We start from the raw sequence: 12,133 nt of genomic DNA on the forward strand, positions 1-12,133 counted from the left end.
TACGTCCACCCGGCCTCCCGCATGCCCACTATGCGCCCTCGCTCAAAGTCCGTCAACTGCACATACGGTTCACGTCCACGCTGTCGCGGCATGCTACCAGTGTTAAAGACTGCGATGGAGCTCCGTATGCCACGGCAAACTGGCTGACACTGACGGCGGCGGTGCACAAATGGTGCGCAGCTAGCGCCATTCGACGGCCAACACCGCGGTTCCTGGTGTGTCCGCTGTGCCGTGCGTGTGATCATTGCTTGTACAGCCCTCTCGCAGTGTCCGGAGCAAGTATGGTGGGTCTGACACACCGGTGTCAATGTGTTCTTTTTTCCATTTCCAGGAGTGTAGTTTAAATTCCGTTCCGGACATCCACATTTAGATTATTCGTGATACCCATAATTCGCTTCCAGCAAGTGGCGAATGATTACTTTGAAAAGGGTAGGGACTACTTCCTTCCACGTCCTTTCGCAATCTGAGCTTGTGTTCCGTCTCTAACGACATCACTGTGGACTGACGTTAAAATCTAATCTCCCTCTCTTCTTCTTTATATTCATACTTAGTATTTGGTTTCATAACAAGACTACATGCATTCTACCTTCAGCGGAATTACTGGTTTTAAGAAAGAAATAACTGCCTTCAGCAGCAGTATTTTGATTTCTTCGCATGCTTTTACAACCAGCAAGATAAAACAATGTTGATGAGACTTAGAGACATCATGGTGCTCCATATAATGTTGGACGGGACTCTTTATGTTTCATGTTCTTTTGCAGATAGGCTTAAGGCTTCCTAATTGTTTTTGTACATCTTCGTTGTACGTGGTCTGTCAACAAGGGAGGTCACACTATCATTAACGAATCATCGTGAGAAGTTACAAGCTGTAATGGAAACCTTGGATTCTTTCAAACATTCTTTCAAGCTCCCCTTTTCTTTTCCGTTGCGCAAAGACGGCGTGTCCTGCCCCTGAATTTCTCAACTAAACAGCAGTGTAATAGCATTAGTGAGCATTCTTGGGTCAGAATTTCGTTCAAAAAGGAGATATTTTCAGCGCATTGTACTGGAGTTACATATGGTATGTACGTAGCTTAGTTCAAGAAAAAAGACTTTCGAGCTGTACATCTAAGAACGATCTTTTGTCTTCCAGCATCAGCTGAGTAAATGTTAGTTTTCAAATCAGTCGTTTACTTGAATTTTATTGTTGCACAACAGCTTACATTGTAAATACGTGGTACAATTCTCGATTTAGCCGAAAGATTAGGTCATCCATGAAGCCTGTTAGTTTAATATGGTGTTTAGTTAACATAGATTTTTATTTCATGTTACTAAAATATGGGTTGATACACTTAACTGGTTGCAACATTCGAAACACATATTTCTCACAGGAACACTAAATTTAATTTCAGAAGCTTTATGCGGTGTCTATGGGATCAGCAGCGTTGTGCTGTTGTTATAAATGTCTTGTGTATCAGAAGAAAAGGATTTCACGTTGCATGAATTTAAGTTAGAGTCAAAGAGTTTGTTTCTATGTGTTGCGAGCTATTCTGATTCGTTAACCAATAATAGATTACGAAATCACATCGCAAGGTATCTCAAACTGTTGATGATGATGATGGTATTGTTTATCATGAGGTCAAATGGAAGAAACGTTTATTTCTGGGGTCCGTTTATTGTTGCAAAAATAAAAGGCAGAACCACAGCTGCGTAATTTCGGAAGAGAGGAAACATTCTTTTTCGTAATGTTGTGTAAAATCAGTAGTTTATCGGACAACCCAGAACGTGACCCCGAGGGCAGTGGATAAGCCTAAGAGCCGTCAGCAGAGTCCAGAAACGCGTAGTCAGTTCGCCACTAGAAGGCCGTCAAAGATAACGAAAAAATTAAACGCGTTCTAGGTGGCCTGCTGAGGGTTCTGTGTTAATGGAGCAAAATTAACTTTGGACAATTTGTACCCAAGAAAGCGCGACTAAATGAGGAATTATATCGTCATCATCCATTAGTAGAACCGGGCGAGTCCGTCTTTCACACACAGTTCATTAATTATTTTCAGACTTCTTTCATCTAAAGAGGCCGATGCACAACATCTTATCATAATGACTGGTCTACGTACTCCAGTCACAACATTTTCTTCTAAATACAGCAAAACACTCACGTCAGAGATGGATTCTGTAACGCGCTTATACGTAGAGATCCTAAGAGATATCCCGATTTTTAATTTTTTTTAGTTGGCCTATAGTGTAACTTAACGTGCAATGACTCACAGAACTGGTAGAATACAGTGTGGAACCCATTGTGTTAACGCATTAGCATATACACTTTTTACGCTTTAGGAGTTCTCCGTAAACGATATGAATATACAACTATCTGACCCTCTCCAACTACAAGTATGGATGAACGTTTAGTCGTCTCCAACAACTTTATTGAAATGGTGATCATAGAACATTTTAAAAGCGACTGCAGTGGTGTAGGTAAAAATAAGGTGATTTGAGACAATTCAGTCCCAGAGGTACACTTCTATGAGGGACACTTGTTGTTGAACTGACTGAAAATGCTGTTTCCACGTTGTTCATCAAACAATCAAAGAAATGTCGACTGCAAATCGTAATTGGTGATAGGTTCAGTACAGTGGCTACTGAAGCACATGAATTTGCGATAGGGCAAATCCTGAGGCATCAAGAAGAAAAGTTCGTATGGTAATGAGACGACGTGTTGTTCGAAGCTTGAATGCAATCAGAAGGTTCAAATGTAAGCTTCAGTAGTTGTGCAGACATGGAGAAATTGCACGGGATGCACTAGGTTACAAAGCTGCTTAAAACAGGTCTATTCTCAGCAACCTGCACCCACCATAACAGGGTATGCGTCGAAGATCAACGATGTATCTGCTGTGTCGTTCGAACAAGAGACAGCCAGGGTAAAAGCACCACAGGCCCAAAGATGCGAGCTGGTGTCAGTGCCATACAGACTCGCCACTTGCACGAATTCAACCAACGCCACAGGCGGCGCCGAGAATGAAGATGAGAGGTGGCATGAGCCCCCGCTCATATTTCTATCTTACGATTTTCCTCTCTAATTGCATGCAGTGAAAAGTCGCTATTCCCTCACACGCGGACTTCCCATGCAACGTCTCTCGTCACCCGGTTGGTCCGGTGACAGGCGGGCTCTGCTGATCTGGAAAGCGTTAAGCCGACGGGTGTGAGGAAGTCGAGTGAATGCTTTGCAGACGCCGACATTGTCAAAAGACACGCCCGGAGGGGTCTGAAGTAGCGGCTGGGCTAGAGGTTCCGTTACTTCGCAGAAACTTAGCGAAAACACTTTCTGGCGGGCTACCAGCGTGGCGTGGGAATGACTTGTGTACCCAGGCAGTTGTGGCGGGAAAATTCCCGCGCTTTCTGCAAAATAGTAATTGTGATTGGCTTGCTCAGGGCATAGCTCCGTGACGTAGCAAAATCAGCGCAGAAATTGGCGCCAAGAATCTCCATTGGTGGAATGGTAGTGCTCCGGCAATAGAGTGGAATTTTCCGCCGGTTTTCGAGTTGCTGATTGGAACGTTTAACCACGGCCACTGTCATGGGGGCGGGAATGTTGTGTGTTCGGCCTGTACGGGTGCTCTAGGTAGTCGGCTCTCGCCTTTTGGTCGAGGACGTCGAAGCAACCAGCCATCGCCTCCGGTACGCCACATCGTGTTCTGGCAGTTAAGAAGACAGTTTGGTAATGTATGTCCGCAGCACCGGCAGATAGGGATTTTCCTAGGTGATAATCAGAGCTCAGCAGAGCGCGCCTGTTCGTCTTTTTCTAACTTTGTTCTGTCTTGAGTAGCAGCTTTGAGTATCCAATTTGAGTCAATTTGATGTATTGTAAATGTTTCATGTGTTTTTGTTTATTATTTTGTGTTTAGTCTTAATAAATCATATTGTTATTTTGGACAGAACTTTCATTCTGTTAATCGGTACAGGAACCCATCATTTCTCACTACGTTAATGAAACCTTCCTTTATTTAACTTATTTATCAAATTAAATTATTGCAGGTGCCAAACTCTTTTCTACTCCACTTGCAGGGTTGATTACAGTCAGTTTACGTATATTTTTTAATCCATGTGCAACAGCAAAAGTCGGAGTTAGAATAGGTGGGGCTTAGAGCATCATTTACATATGGAGATTCTAGAATAATTTAGTGTTAAATACACTGCTTGCCCCGGCACCTCGCAAAGACATCGACCTCGCCTCGGCCAGTTGCCGAGCGAGTACAATCCACCAATAACCGGACGACCACGGACAGAAACCTACCCGGAAGACAGAAGAGCAGCTCTCGCTCAGTTGATCGTCCGGGGAACGTCGTATAGTGAATTAAAAGTGAACGGGCAATCCTAAATTGCATTTATTATGTACTGTCTAGTTTACCTACGACTATTTGCACTTACCTGTTGAGGGCTTTTTTGTGCTATACAGGTATTCAAGCAGTGTTACAGACTTCATTATTCAACAAGTCACAAAGATAAGTAAACCTTTTTGGCTCATTTGCGTGACTTTGTTACTAATCGGTTGGAGTGTTGTAAAACTTTCGTTCTTCTATCCTTTTACCTGAGCCTACGGCATATCTGTGTAACAGCGGCAGGGAGAAATTGTCTTAGCGGTGTAAGGTGCCAGAAGCCGTTGGACGAACTCACAAACTCGGTCTACAGTAACAACCGTGGCAACTAGGCCTCAACGGCAGTAGCGATGAGGGTCTACAAAAGTATCAAAAGTGCGTCACCTCAGTGTGTTCCAAACGTGCTATCCGTGAGCTACGATACCGTCAGGATCTACGAACGTCCTAACTTTTGTGTTATATTTACGTTGGTACTCGTTAACGCACTATTCTGCTGAATGGAATGAACAATCTAATGAGTACAGAATATGGATTGAGAGTAAATCGAAGAAAGACGAAAGTAATGAGAAGTAGCAGAAATGAGAACAGCGAGAAACCTAACATCATGATTGATTGTCATAAAGGAGATGACGTTAAGGAATTCTGCTACCTAGGTAGTAAAATAACCAATGACGGAGGACATAAAAACCAGACTAGCAATGACAATAAGGGAATTCCTGGTCAAGAGAAGTCTACTATTATCAAACATGGGCCTTAATTTGAGGAAGATATTTCTGAGAATGCACATCTGGAGTACAGTACTGTATGATAGTGAAACAAGGACTGTGGGAAAACTTGAACAGAAGACACTCGTAGCATTTGAGATAAGACGAATGTTGAAAATTAGATGGACTGATAAGGTAAGGAATGAGAAGGTTCTCCGCAGAAGAGAAGAGGAACATGTGGAAAATATTGATGAGAAGGGATGGGATGATAGAGACATCTGTTAAGACATGAGGGAATGACTTCCATGGTACTAAAGGGAGCTGAGAAGGGCAAAAACTGTACAGGAAGACATTGATTCGAATAAATCCAGCCGGCCGATGTGGCCGAGCGGTTCTAGGCGCTTCAGTCTGGAACAGCGCGACCGCTACAGTCGCAGGTTCGAATCCTGCCTCGGGAAATATGTCACGTGTGTACGAGCACAGGTTGTGACGCAGGAACGACGACATATCGAAGTTTCGGTCTGGACACCCGATAGGCCAAGCAGTTGAGGCGTCTGTGCGCTTAAAGTGAGAAATACGGGTTCGAGTCCTGGTCCAGCAAAAATTTTCATTGCCGTCATTCTCTTACACAGCTGATGGCTGTTCGTATTCGCAGCTGCGAATACATTTCATCTATTTCCCATTTACGGTCGCTCCAATCATCCGCCATGTAGATTGTCAACTAAGCTTGATGACTATCAAACGTGGGTCACCGCAGTAGACGACACCAGTGCGTTCCCACATTGATCCAACGACGTCGTCAATTCAGTGGTGGCCGGTTATCATGTTTTACTGTGCTCCAGCACGCAGTGAATATCGCACTGAAATTACGCAGTTTCTTTTCGAATGCGAGCCGGAAATTGCAATACAATTTCTCTTCCAATGCCACCCAAAATTGCACTAAAATTATGCCGTTTCTCTGGTGCTGGTACGCAAATAAAACGGACGAAAACACTTTTTGTAGCGCTATGTCCACGATAACTATTAACCAGTGTCGAGTGCTGAAATGATGTTTAGCCGCGCTACGATTCACTCAGAGAAGGGATGTACGTTGTCTGTTCTCGACTGTGCGCGCTCTGATATGATGTGATCCTTTCCAGGGCTATGACTCCTATGTTGTGCACAGTACCAGGTCAATATTTTTCTTTGAAATTGCATGTAACGTATTGCAAAAGTGTACAGCATGAAGGGTTTCTGAGGAGCAGGTTAGTAAAATCTTTTGTTTTTCATTTTACTTTATCCCTCGCAATGTTAACCAAACAATTATAAAATTTAAATGCATTTAGCTATTTCAGTTTATATATATATATATATATATATATATATATATATATATATATATATATATATATATATTCAATTTAGTTATGTTCCTACCGTTGTGAGTGAAAAGGACGTCGCTTCCCGCGCCCGGGTTCCCGGGTTCGATTCCCGGCGGGGTCAGGGATTTTCTCTGCCTCGTGATAACTGGGTGTTGTGTGATGTCCTTAGGTTAGTTAGGTTTAAGTAGTTCTAAGTTCTAGGGGACTGATGACCATAGATGTTAAGTCCCATAGTGCTCAGAGCCATTTTGAAAAGGACATACGCCATCACATTGAAGAACATCGGTAAAATTTTGCAGTAGTCATCCCCGCGTAAATTATTATTGCGTAAGGCATTCCATCAGAATTTCTAAAATCACTGGGAAAAGTGGCAACAAAACGACTCTTCACGATGGTGTGTAAGATGTATGACTCTGGCGATATACCATCTGACTTTCGGAAAAATATCATCCACACAACTCCGAAGACTGCAAGAGATGACAAGTGCGAGAATTATCGCACAATCAGCTTAACAGCTCATGCGTCCAAGTTGCTGACAAGAATAATACAAGGAAGAATGGAAAAGAAAATTGAGGATGTGCTAGATGACAATCACTCTGGCTTTAGAAAAGGTAAAGGCATGAAAAAGGCCATTCTAACGTTGCCGTTGACAATGGATGCAAGAGTAAGGAAAAATCAAGACACTTTTATACGATTTGTCGACCCAGGAAAAGCGTTCGACATTGTAAAATATTGTTCGAAATTCTGAGAAAAATAGGGGTAACCTAGAGGGAGAGACGGGTAATATACAATATGAACAAGAGCCATGAGCGAATAATAGTAGTGGACGACCAAGATTTTTTTTTAAATAGAGGTGGAGCCCCTCCACGCCCACACCGGCATGATGGCCAACACAAAAGGTCTACTGCCATCTCTGCATAAGGGTTAGTATTCACTAAAGTGAGGTGTCGCAGGATGTGGGTACTGCGATGTTTGCGTACGTCTCGTTAGGATTAACCATTAATACGCGCTCATCTGGAGATAGATTGGTCGAAATCTGACGAAGGGTAGCGGTTTGAAGGGCAGAGAAAAAAAAGTGCCAAAGCAAGAGCCAAGGGAAAAAAACCTCTGCGAAAGTTAGGTCGGGCGGCAAGAGCAGTAGCGGTTGTCTTGCTGCCTGCGATAGGTTGTGCAAGGATAGGCTTTGTTAGTAGTGGGTATCATGCATGTCGATACCTTGACGTTGTGCGTTTGTGCTGCTCGGCGGCTGGCGCTGGGTGCTGGTACAGAGTCCTCGTTCAGCGTCCTGCAACCTGCAACAGTTAGGTTTGTTATCGGTCTTGTGTCCGATAAGTCATATACCGGAGGCACAGTGTGAGGGAGTGTTGGCAGATTGTTCGTGTGTCTGTGGGCGAGCTCGTCGGTGTCCCTGCTGTGGCCTGTTGGTCGGCTCTAATAGCAGCTGGTAGTTGCCAGTCAGTGTTGCTGTTATGCAGGGGCTTACCGACGTTTGTCGCTGTTTGCGTATGTTAGTTTACCATAGGTGGTTATACCCTAGCTAGCAGTGTCTTTGGTCGCTCGTGTTTCCACCTGTGGTTGTGATCGTAGTTTCCCAGAGTGAGGATGAAAGGATTGTTCGAGTGTCTCGAGTTCCTGTATAGTCGTGTGGCGTGTTTCTTGAATACTTCCTTGAGGGTATCAAGGCGGTATTCATGGTGAAGATCCACGGTGCGTGTGTAGCGTGGAGCATTGCTAATGATTCGTAGCACTTTGTTCTGTATGATCTGCAGGCGGCGCAGTCGTGTGGGAGCTGCATATCCCCAGACGGGAGCTGCGTACGTCATCAGAGGTCTAATCAGTGTCATGTATAAGGACCTCGACACCCTCCTATTCAGTGTGCTTTCCCTGTTGAGCATTGGGTAGAGCTGTTTGAGCCTCGCGTGCGCTCGGTTGGCAACGTATTCGATGTAAGTTTCCGGTCCAGCCAGACACCAAGGTATCTGACTTTCTCTCGGAAACGTATAGGGCGTGTATGTAGTGTTATCGGTTTACAGTGTTGGTGTTTGCGCAGTAGTTTCGGTCTGCGTGTGAACAGAACTGCTTCGCACTTGTCGACGTTTACTTTAAGACGCCATCGCTCCAGCCAAGGCTCAGCTGTTAACGAAAGAAGTGGTCGGATTAAAAAGGGTGTAAGACAGGGACGTTGTCTTTCACCACTACTGTTCAGTCTGTACATCAAAGAAGCAATGATGCAAATAAAAGAGGTTTAGGAGTGAAATTATAATTCAAGGCGAAAAGATATCAATCATACGATTCACTGATGACATTGTTATCCTGAGTGAAAGTGAAGAAGAATTACGTGATCTGCTGAATGGAATGAACAATCTAATTAGCACAGAATATGGATTGAGAGCAAATCGAAGAAAGACGAAAGGAATGGGAAGTGGCAGAAATGAGAACAGCGAGAAACTTAACATCAGGACTGATTGTCACGAAGTGGCTGAAATTAAGGAATTCTGCTACCTAGGCAGTAAAATAACCAATGACATTCGGAGCAAGGAGGACACCAAAAGCAGACTAGCAATGGCCAAAAGGGCATTCCTGGCCAAGAGAAGTCTACTAGTATCAAACATAGGCCTTTGTTTGATGAAGAAGTTTCTGAGAATGATCGTATGGAGTAAATCGCAAAATCGGAGAGAAAAGAGGAGGCGCGTTAATGTGGAGCTGGAGAGGGTACTGATGGCAGAGGGCATGGATCACATCTCAGTGGTACCAGTCGGGTCTATCAGTAGATGGGGTTTCACTAGGCATGGCCTTCACCTCAATAGGTGTGGGAAGAGGAGGCTGGCTAAGCTTATAGGTGACAGTGTAGCGGGTGGCGGTGGTGGTAGTGGTGTCACTCACGGAAAAATTCCTGTAGTAGTTGGTGTTAGAGCTGCACCTTTTTTAGACTGAAGTCAGCCGATAGGTGCCTCTAACTAAGGGCTCACCTCCAGAGGATGTAATGTTTCGAAATAGAGAAGGAATTTGCATATTTCATCTAAATATAAGAGGTATTAGAGATAAAGTTAGTGAACTTCTAATAGATGTTAACTCTGAAATTATTGGTATATCAGAGCACCACTTAAATAATTTGATAATTCAGAGGTTTCCCTTACCAGGCTACAGATTAGCTGGCTGTTTCTCAAGGAGTTCCTTGCGGGGTGGGGGAGTGGCTCTGTACGTAAAAAACAGTATTTCATTTGAGTCCATAGACGTATCACGACACTGCACTGGACAGATATTTGAAAGTTGTGCAGCATTAGTTGAATTTAGTGAAACTAAACTTCTAATTGCTGTTGTTTATAGATCATCAAACTCCGACTTCAGAGCATTTTTGCTTAAGCTAGAGAGGGTTCTTGATTCACTTTGTAGGAAGTACCAGAAAGTGGTTATATGTGGTGACTTCAATATTAATTTTGCATATAACTGTGCAAGAAAGAGGATGTTGGTAGATCTCCTAAATTCATATGATCTGATGCAAACTGCGTTTTTTTCCAACTTGGGTGCAGGGGAACAGTAGCACAGTCATAGACAATATTTTTATTCATTCTTCATTACTAGTTGGGCATTCTGTTAATAAAAGGTTGAATGGCCTTTCAGACCATGATGCACAAATTTTAACACTAAAAGGTTTTTGTACTCAAACCAAAGTCATATTTAATTACAAACTACGTAGGAAAGTTAATCCAACAGCAATAGAGAGTTTTTTAAAACTTGTCAAGGAACAAGAGTGGCAAGATGTTTACAGTGCCGATAATATAGATAAACACGTTGCTTTCCATAACACATTTCTCATGCTCTATGAGAGTTGCTTTCCATTAGAACATTCTAAACGGGGTGCTAGCAGTAATGGACAGCCCGGCTGGCTGACTAGTGGAATAAGGATATCATGTAGTACAAAGCGGGAATTATATCAAAATGTTAGAAGCAGTCACAATCAAGCTACAGTAGCCCATTACAAACAGTACTGTAAGGTGCTTAAAAATGTTATTAGCAAGGCAAAAAGTATGTGGTATGCAAATAGAACAGCTAATTCACAGGATAAAATTAAAGCCATATGGCCAGTTGTGAAGGAAGTGTCTGGTCAGCAGCACAAGGTCGATGACATAAAGTCAGTTCGCATTAATAATACAGGGTGATTCAAAAAGATTACCACAACTTTAAAAATGTGTATTTAATGAAAGAAACATAATATACCCTTCTGTTGTACATCATTACAAAGAGTATTTAAAAAGGTTTTTTTTCACTCAAAAACAAGTTCAGAGATGTTCAATATGGCCCCCTTCAGAACTCGAGCAATATCAACCCGATACTCCAACTCGTTCCACACTCTCTGTAGCATATCAGGCGTAACACTTTGGATAGCTGCTGTTATTTCTCGTTTCAAATCATCAATGGTGGCTGGGAGAGGTGGCCGAAACACCATATCCTTAACATACCCCCATAAGAAAAAATCGCGGGGGGTAAGATCAGGGCTTCTTGGAGGCCAGTGATGAAGTGCTCGGCCGTCCAGAACTTTTCCCTTTGCACAAACACCCATTCTCTGTAAACTGTTTATACCAACGTTTAATACACCACCTATCAGGAGGTTTAACACCATACTTCGTTCGAAATGCACGCTGAACAACTGTCGTCGATTCACTTCTGCCGTACTCAATAACACAAAAAGCTTTCTGTTGAGCGGTCGCCATCTTAGCATCAACTGACGCTGACGCCTAGTCAACAGCGCCTCAAGCGAACAAATGTACAACTAAATGAAACTTTATAGCTCCCTTAATTCGCCGACAGATAGTGCTTAGCTCTGCCTTTTGTCGTTGCAGAGTTTTAAATTCCTGAAGTTGTGGTATTCTTTTTGAATCACCCTGTATTTCTGTTATCGATAAATCAGATATATATGTACAGTATTTAACAATCATTTTCTGAGTATTGCTGGTGAATTAAATAATTTAGTTTCTACAGGAAATGATATAAATTTCTTAGCAAATGCCTTTCCGAGATTGACGTCTGAAATACTCCTCTGTGATACAGAAAAGAGGGAAATTGAGTCAATAATTAAATCACTGAAGACTAAGGACTCTCATGGTTATGATGGAGTGTCTATCAGAATATTAAAGTACTGTGCTGCACATGTTAGCCCTGTATTTAGCCATATTTGTAATTTTTTCTTTAGGAATGGTGTGTTTCCTGAGCGATTAAAGTACTCAGTAGTAAAGCCGCTTTATTAAAAGGGAGAAAGGGATAATGTAGATAATTTTAGACCTATTTCTATGCCATCAGTGTTTGCAAAAGTTATCGGAAAGGCTGTGTATGTAAGGTTAACTGATCATTTTATATCACACGATCTGCTATCAAATGTACAGTTCGGCTTTAGAAGTCGTTTGACAACTGAAAATTCTATATTCTCTTTTCTCTGTGAGGTACTGGATGGGCTAAACAAAAAGTTTCAAACACTTGGCGTGTTTTTTGTTTTAACAAAGGCATTTGACTGTGCTGATCTCACAATATTGCTCCAGAAGTTGGACCATTACTGAATAAGGGGAGTAGCTCGCAATTGGTTCACCTCTTACTCCAGCAACAGGCAGCAAAAGGTCATTATTCACAATGTTGATAACGGCTGTGATGTGGGATCTGAGTGGGGTACTGTCAAGTGGGGGGTGCCCCAGGGATCAGTGTTGGGGCGCTCCTGTTTCTTATTTAT

This window comes from Schistocerca cancellata, chromosome 3, assembly GCF_023864275.1.
Source record: "Schistocerca cancellata isolate TAMUIC-IGC-003103 chromosome 3, iqSchCanc2.1, whole genome shotgun sequence".
In the NCBI taxonomy this organism is placed as follows: Eukaryota; Metazoa; Arthropoda; class Insecta; order Orthoptera; family Acrididae; genus Schistocerca; species Schistocerca cancellata.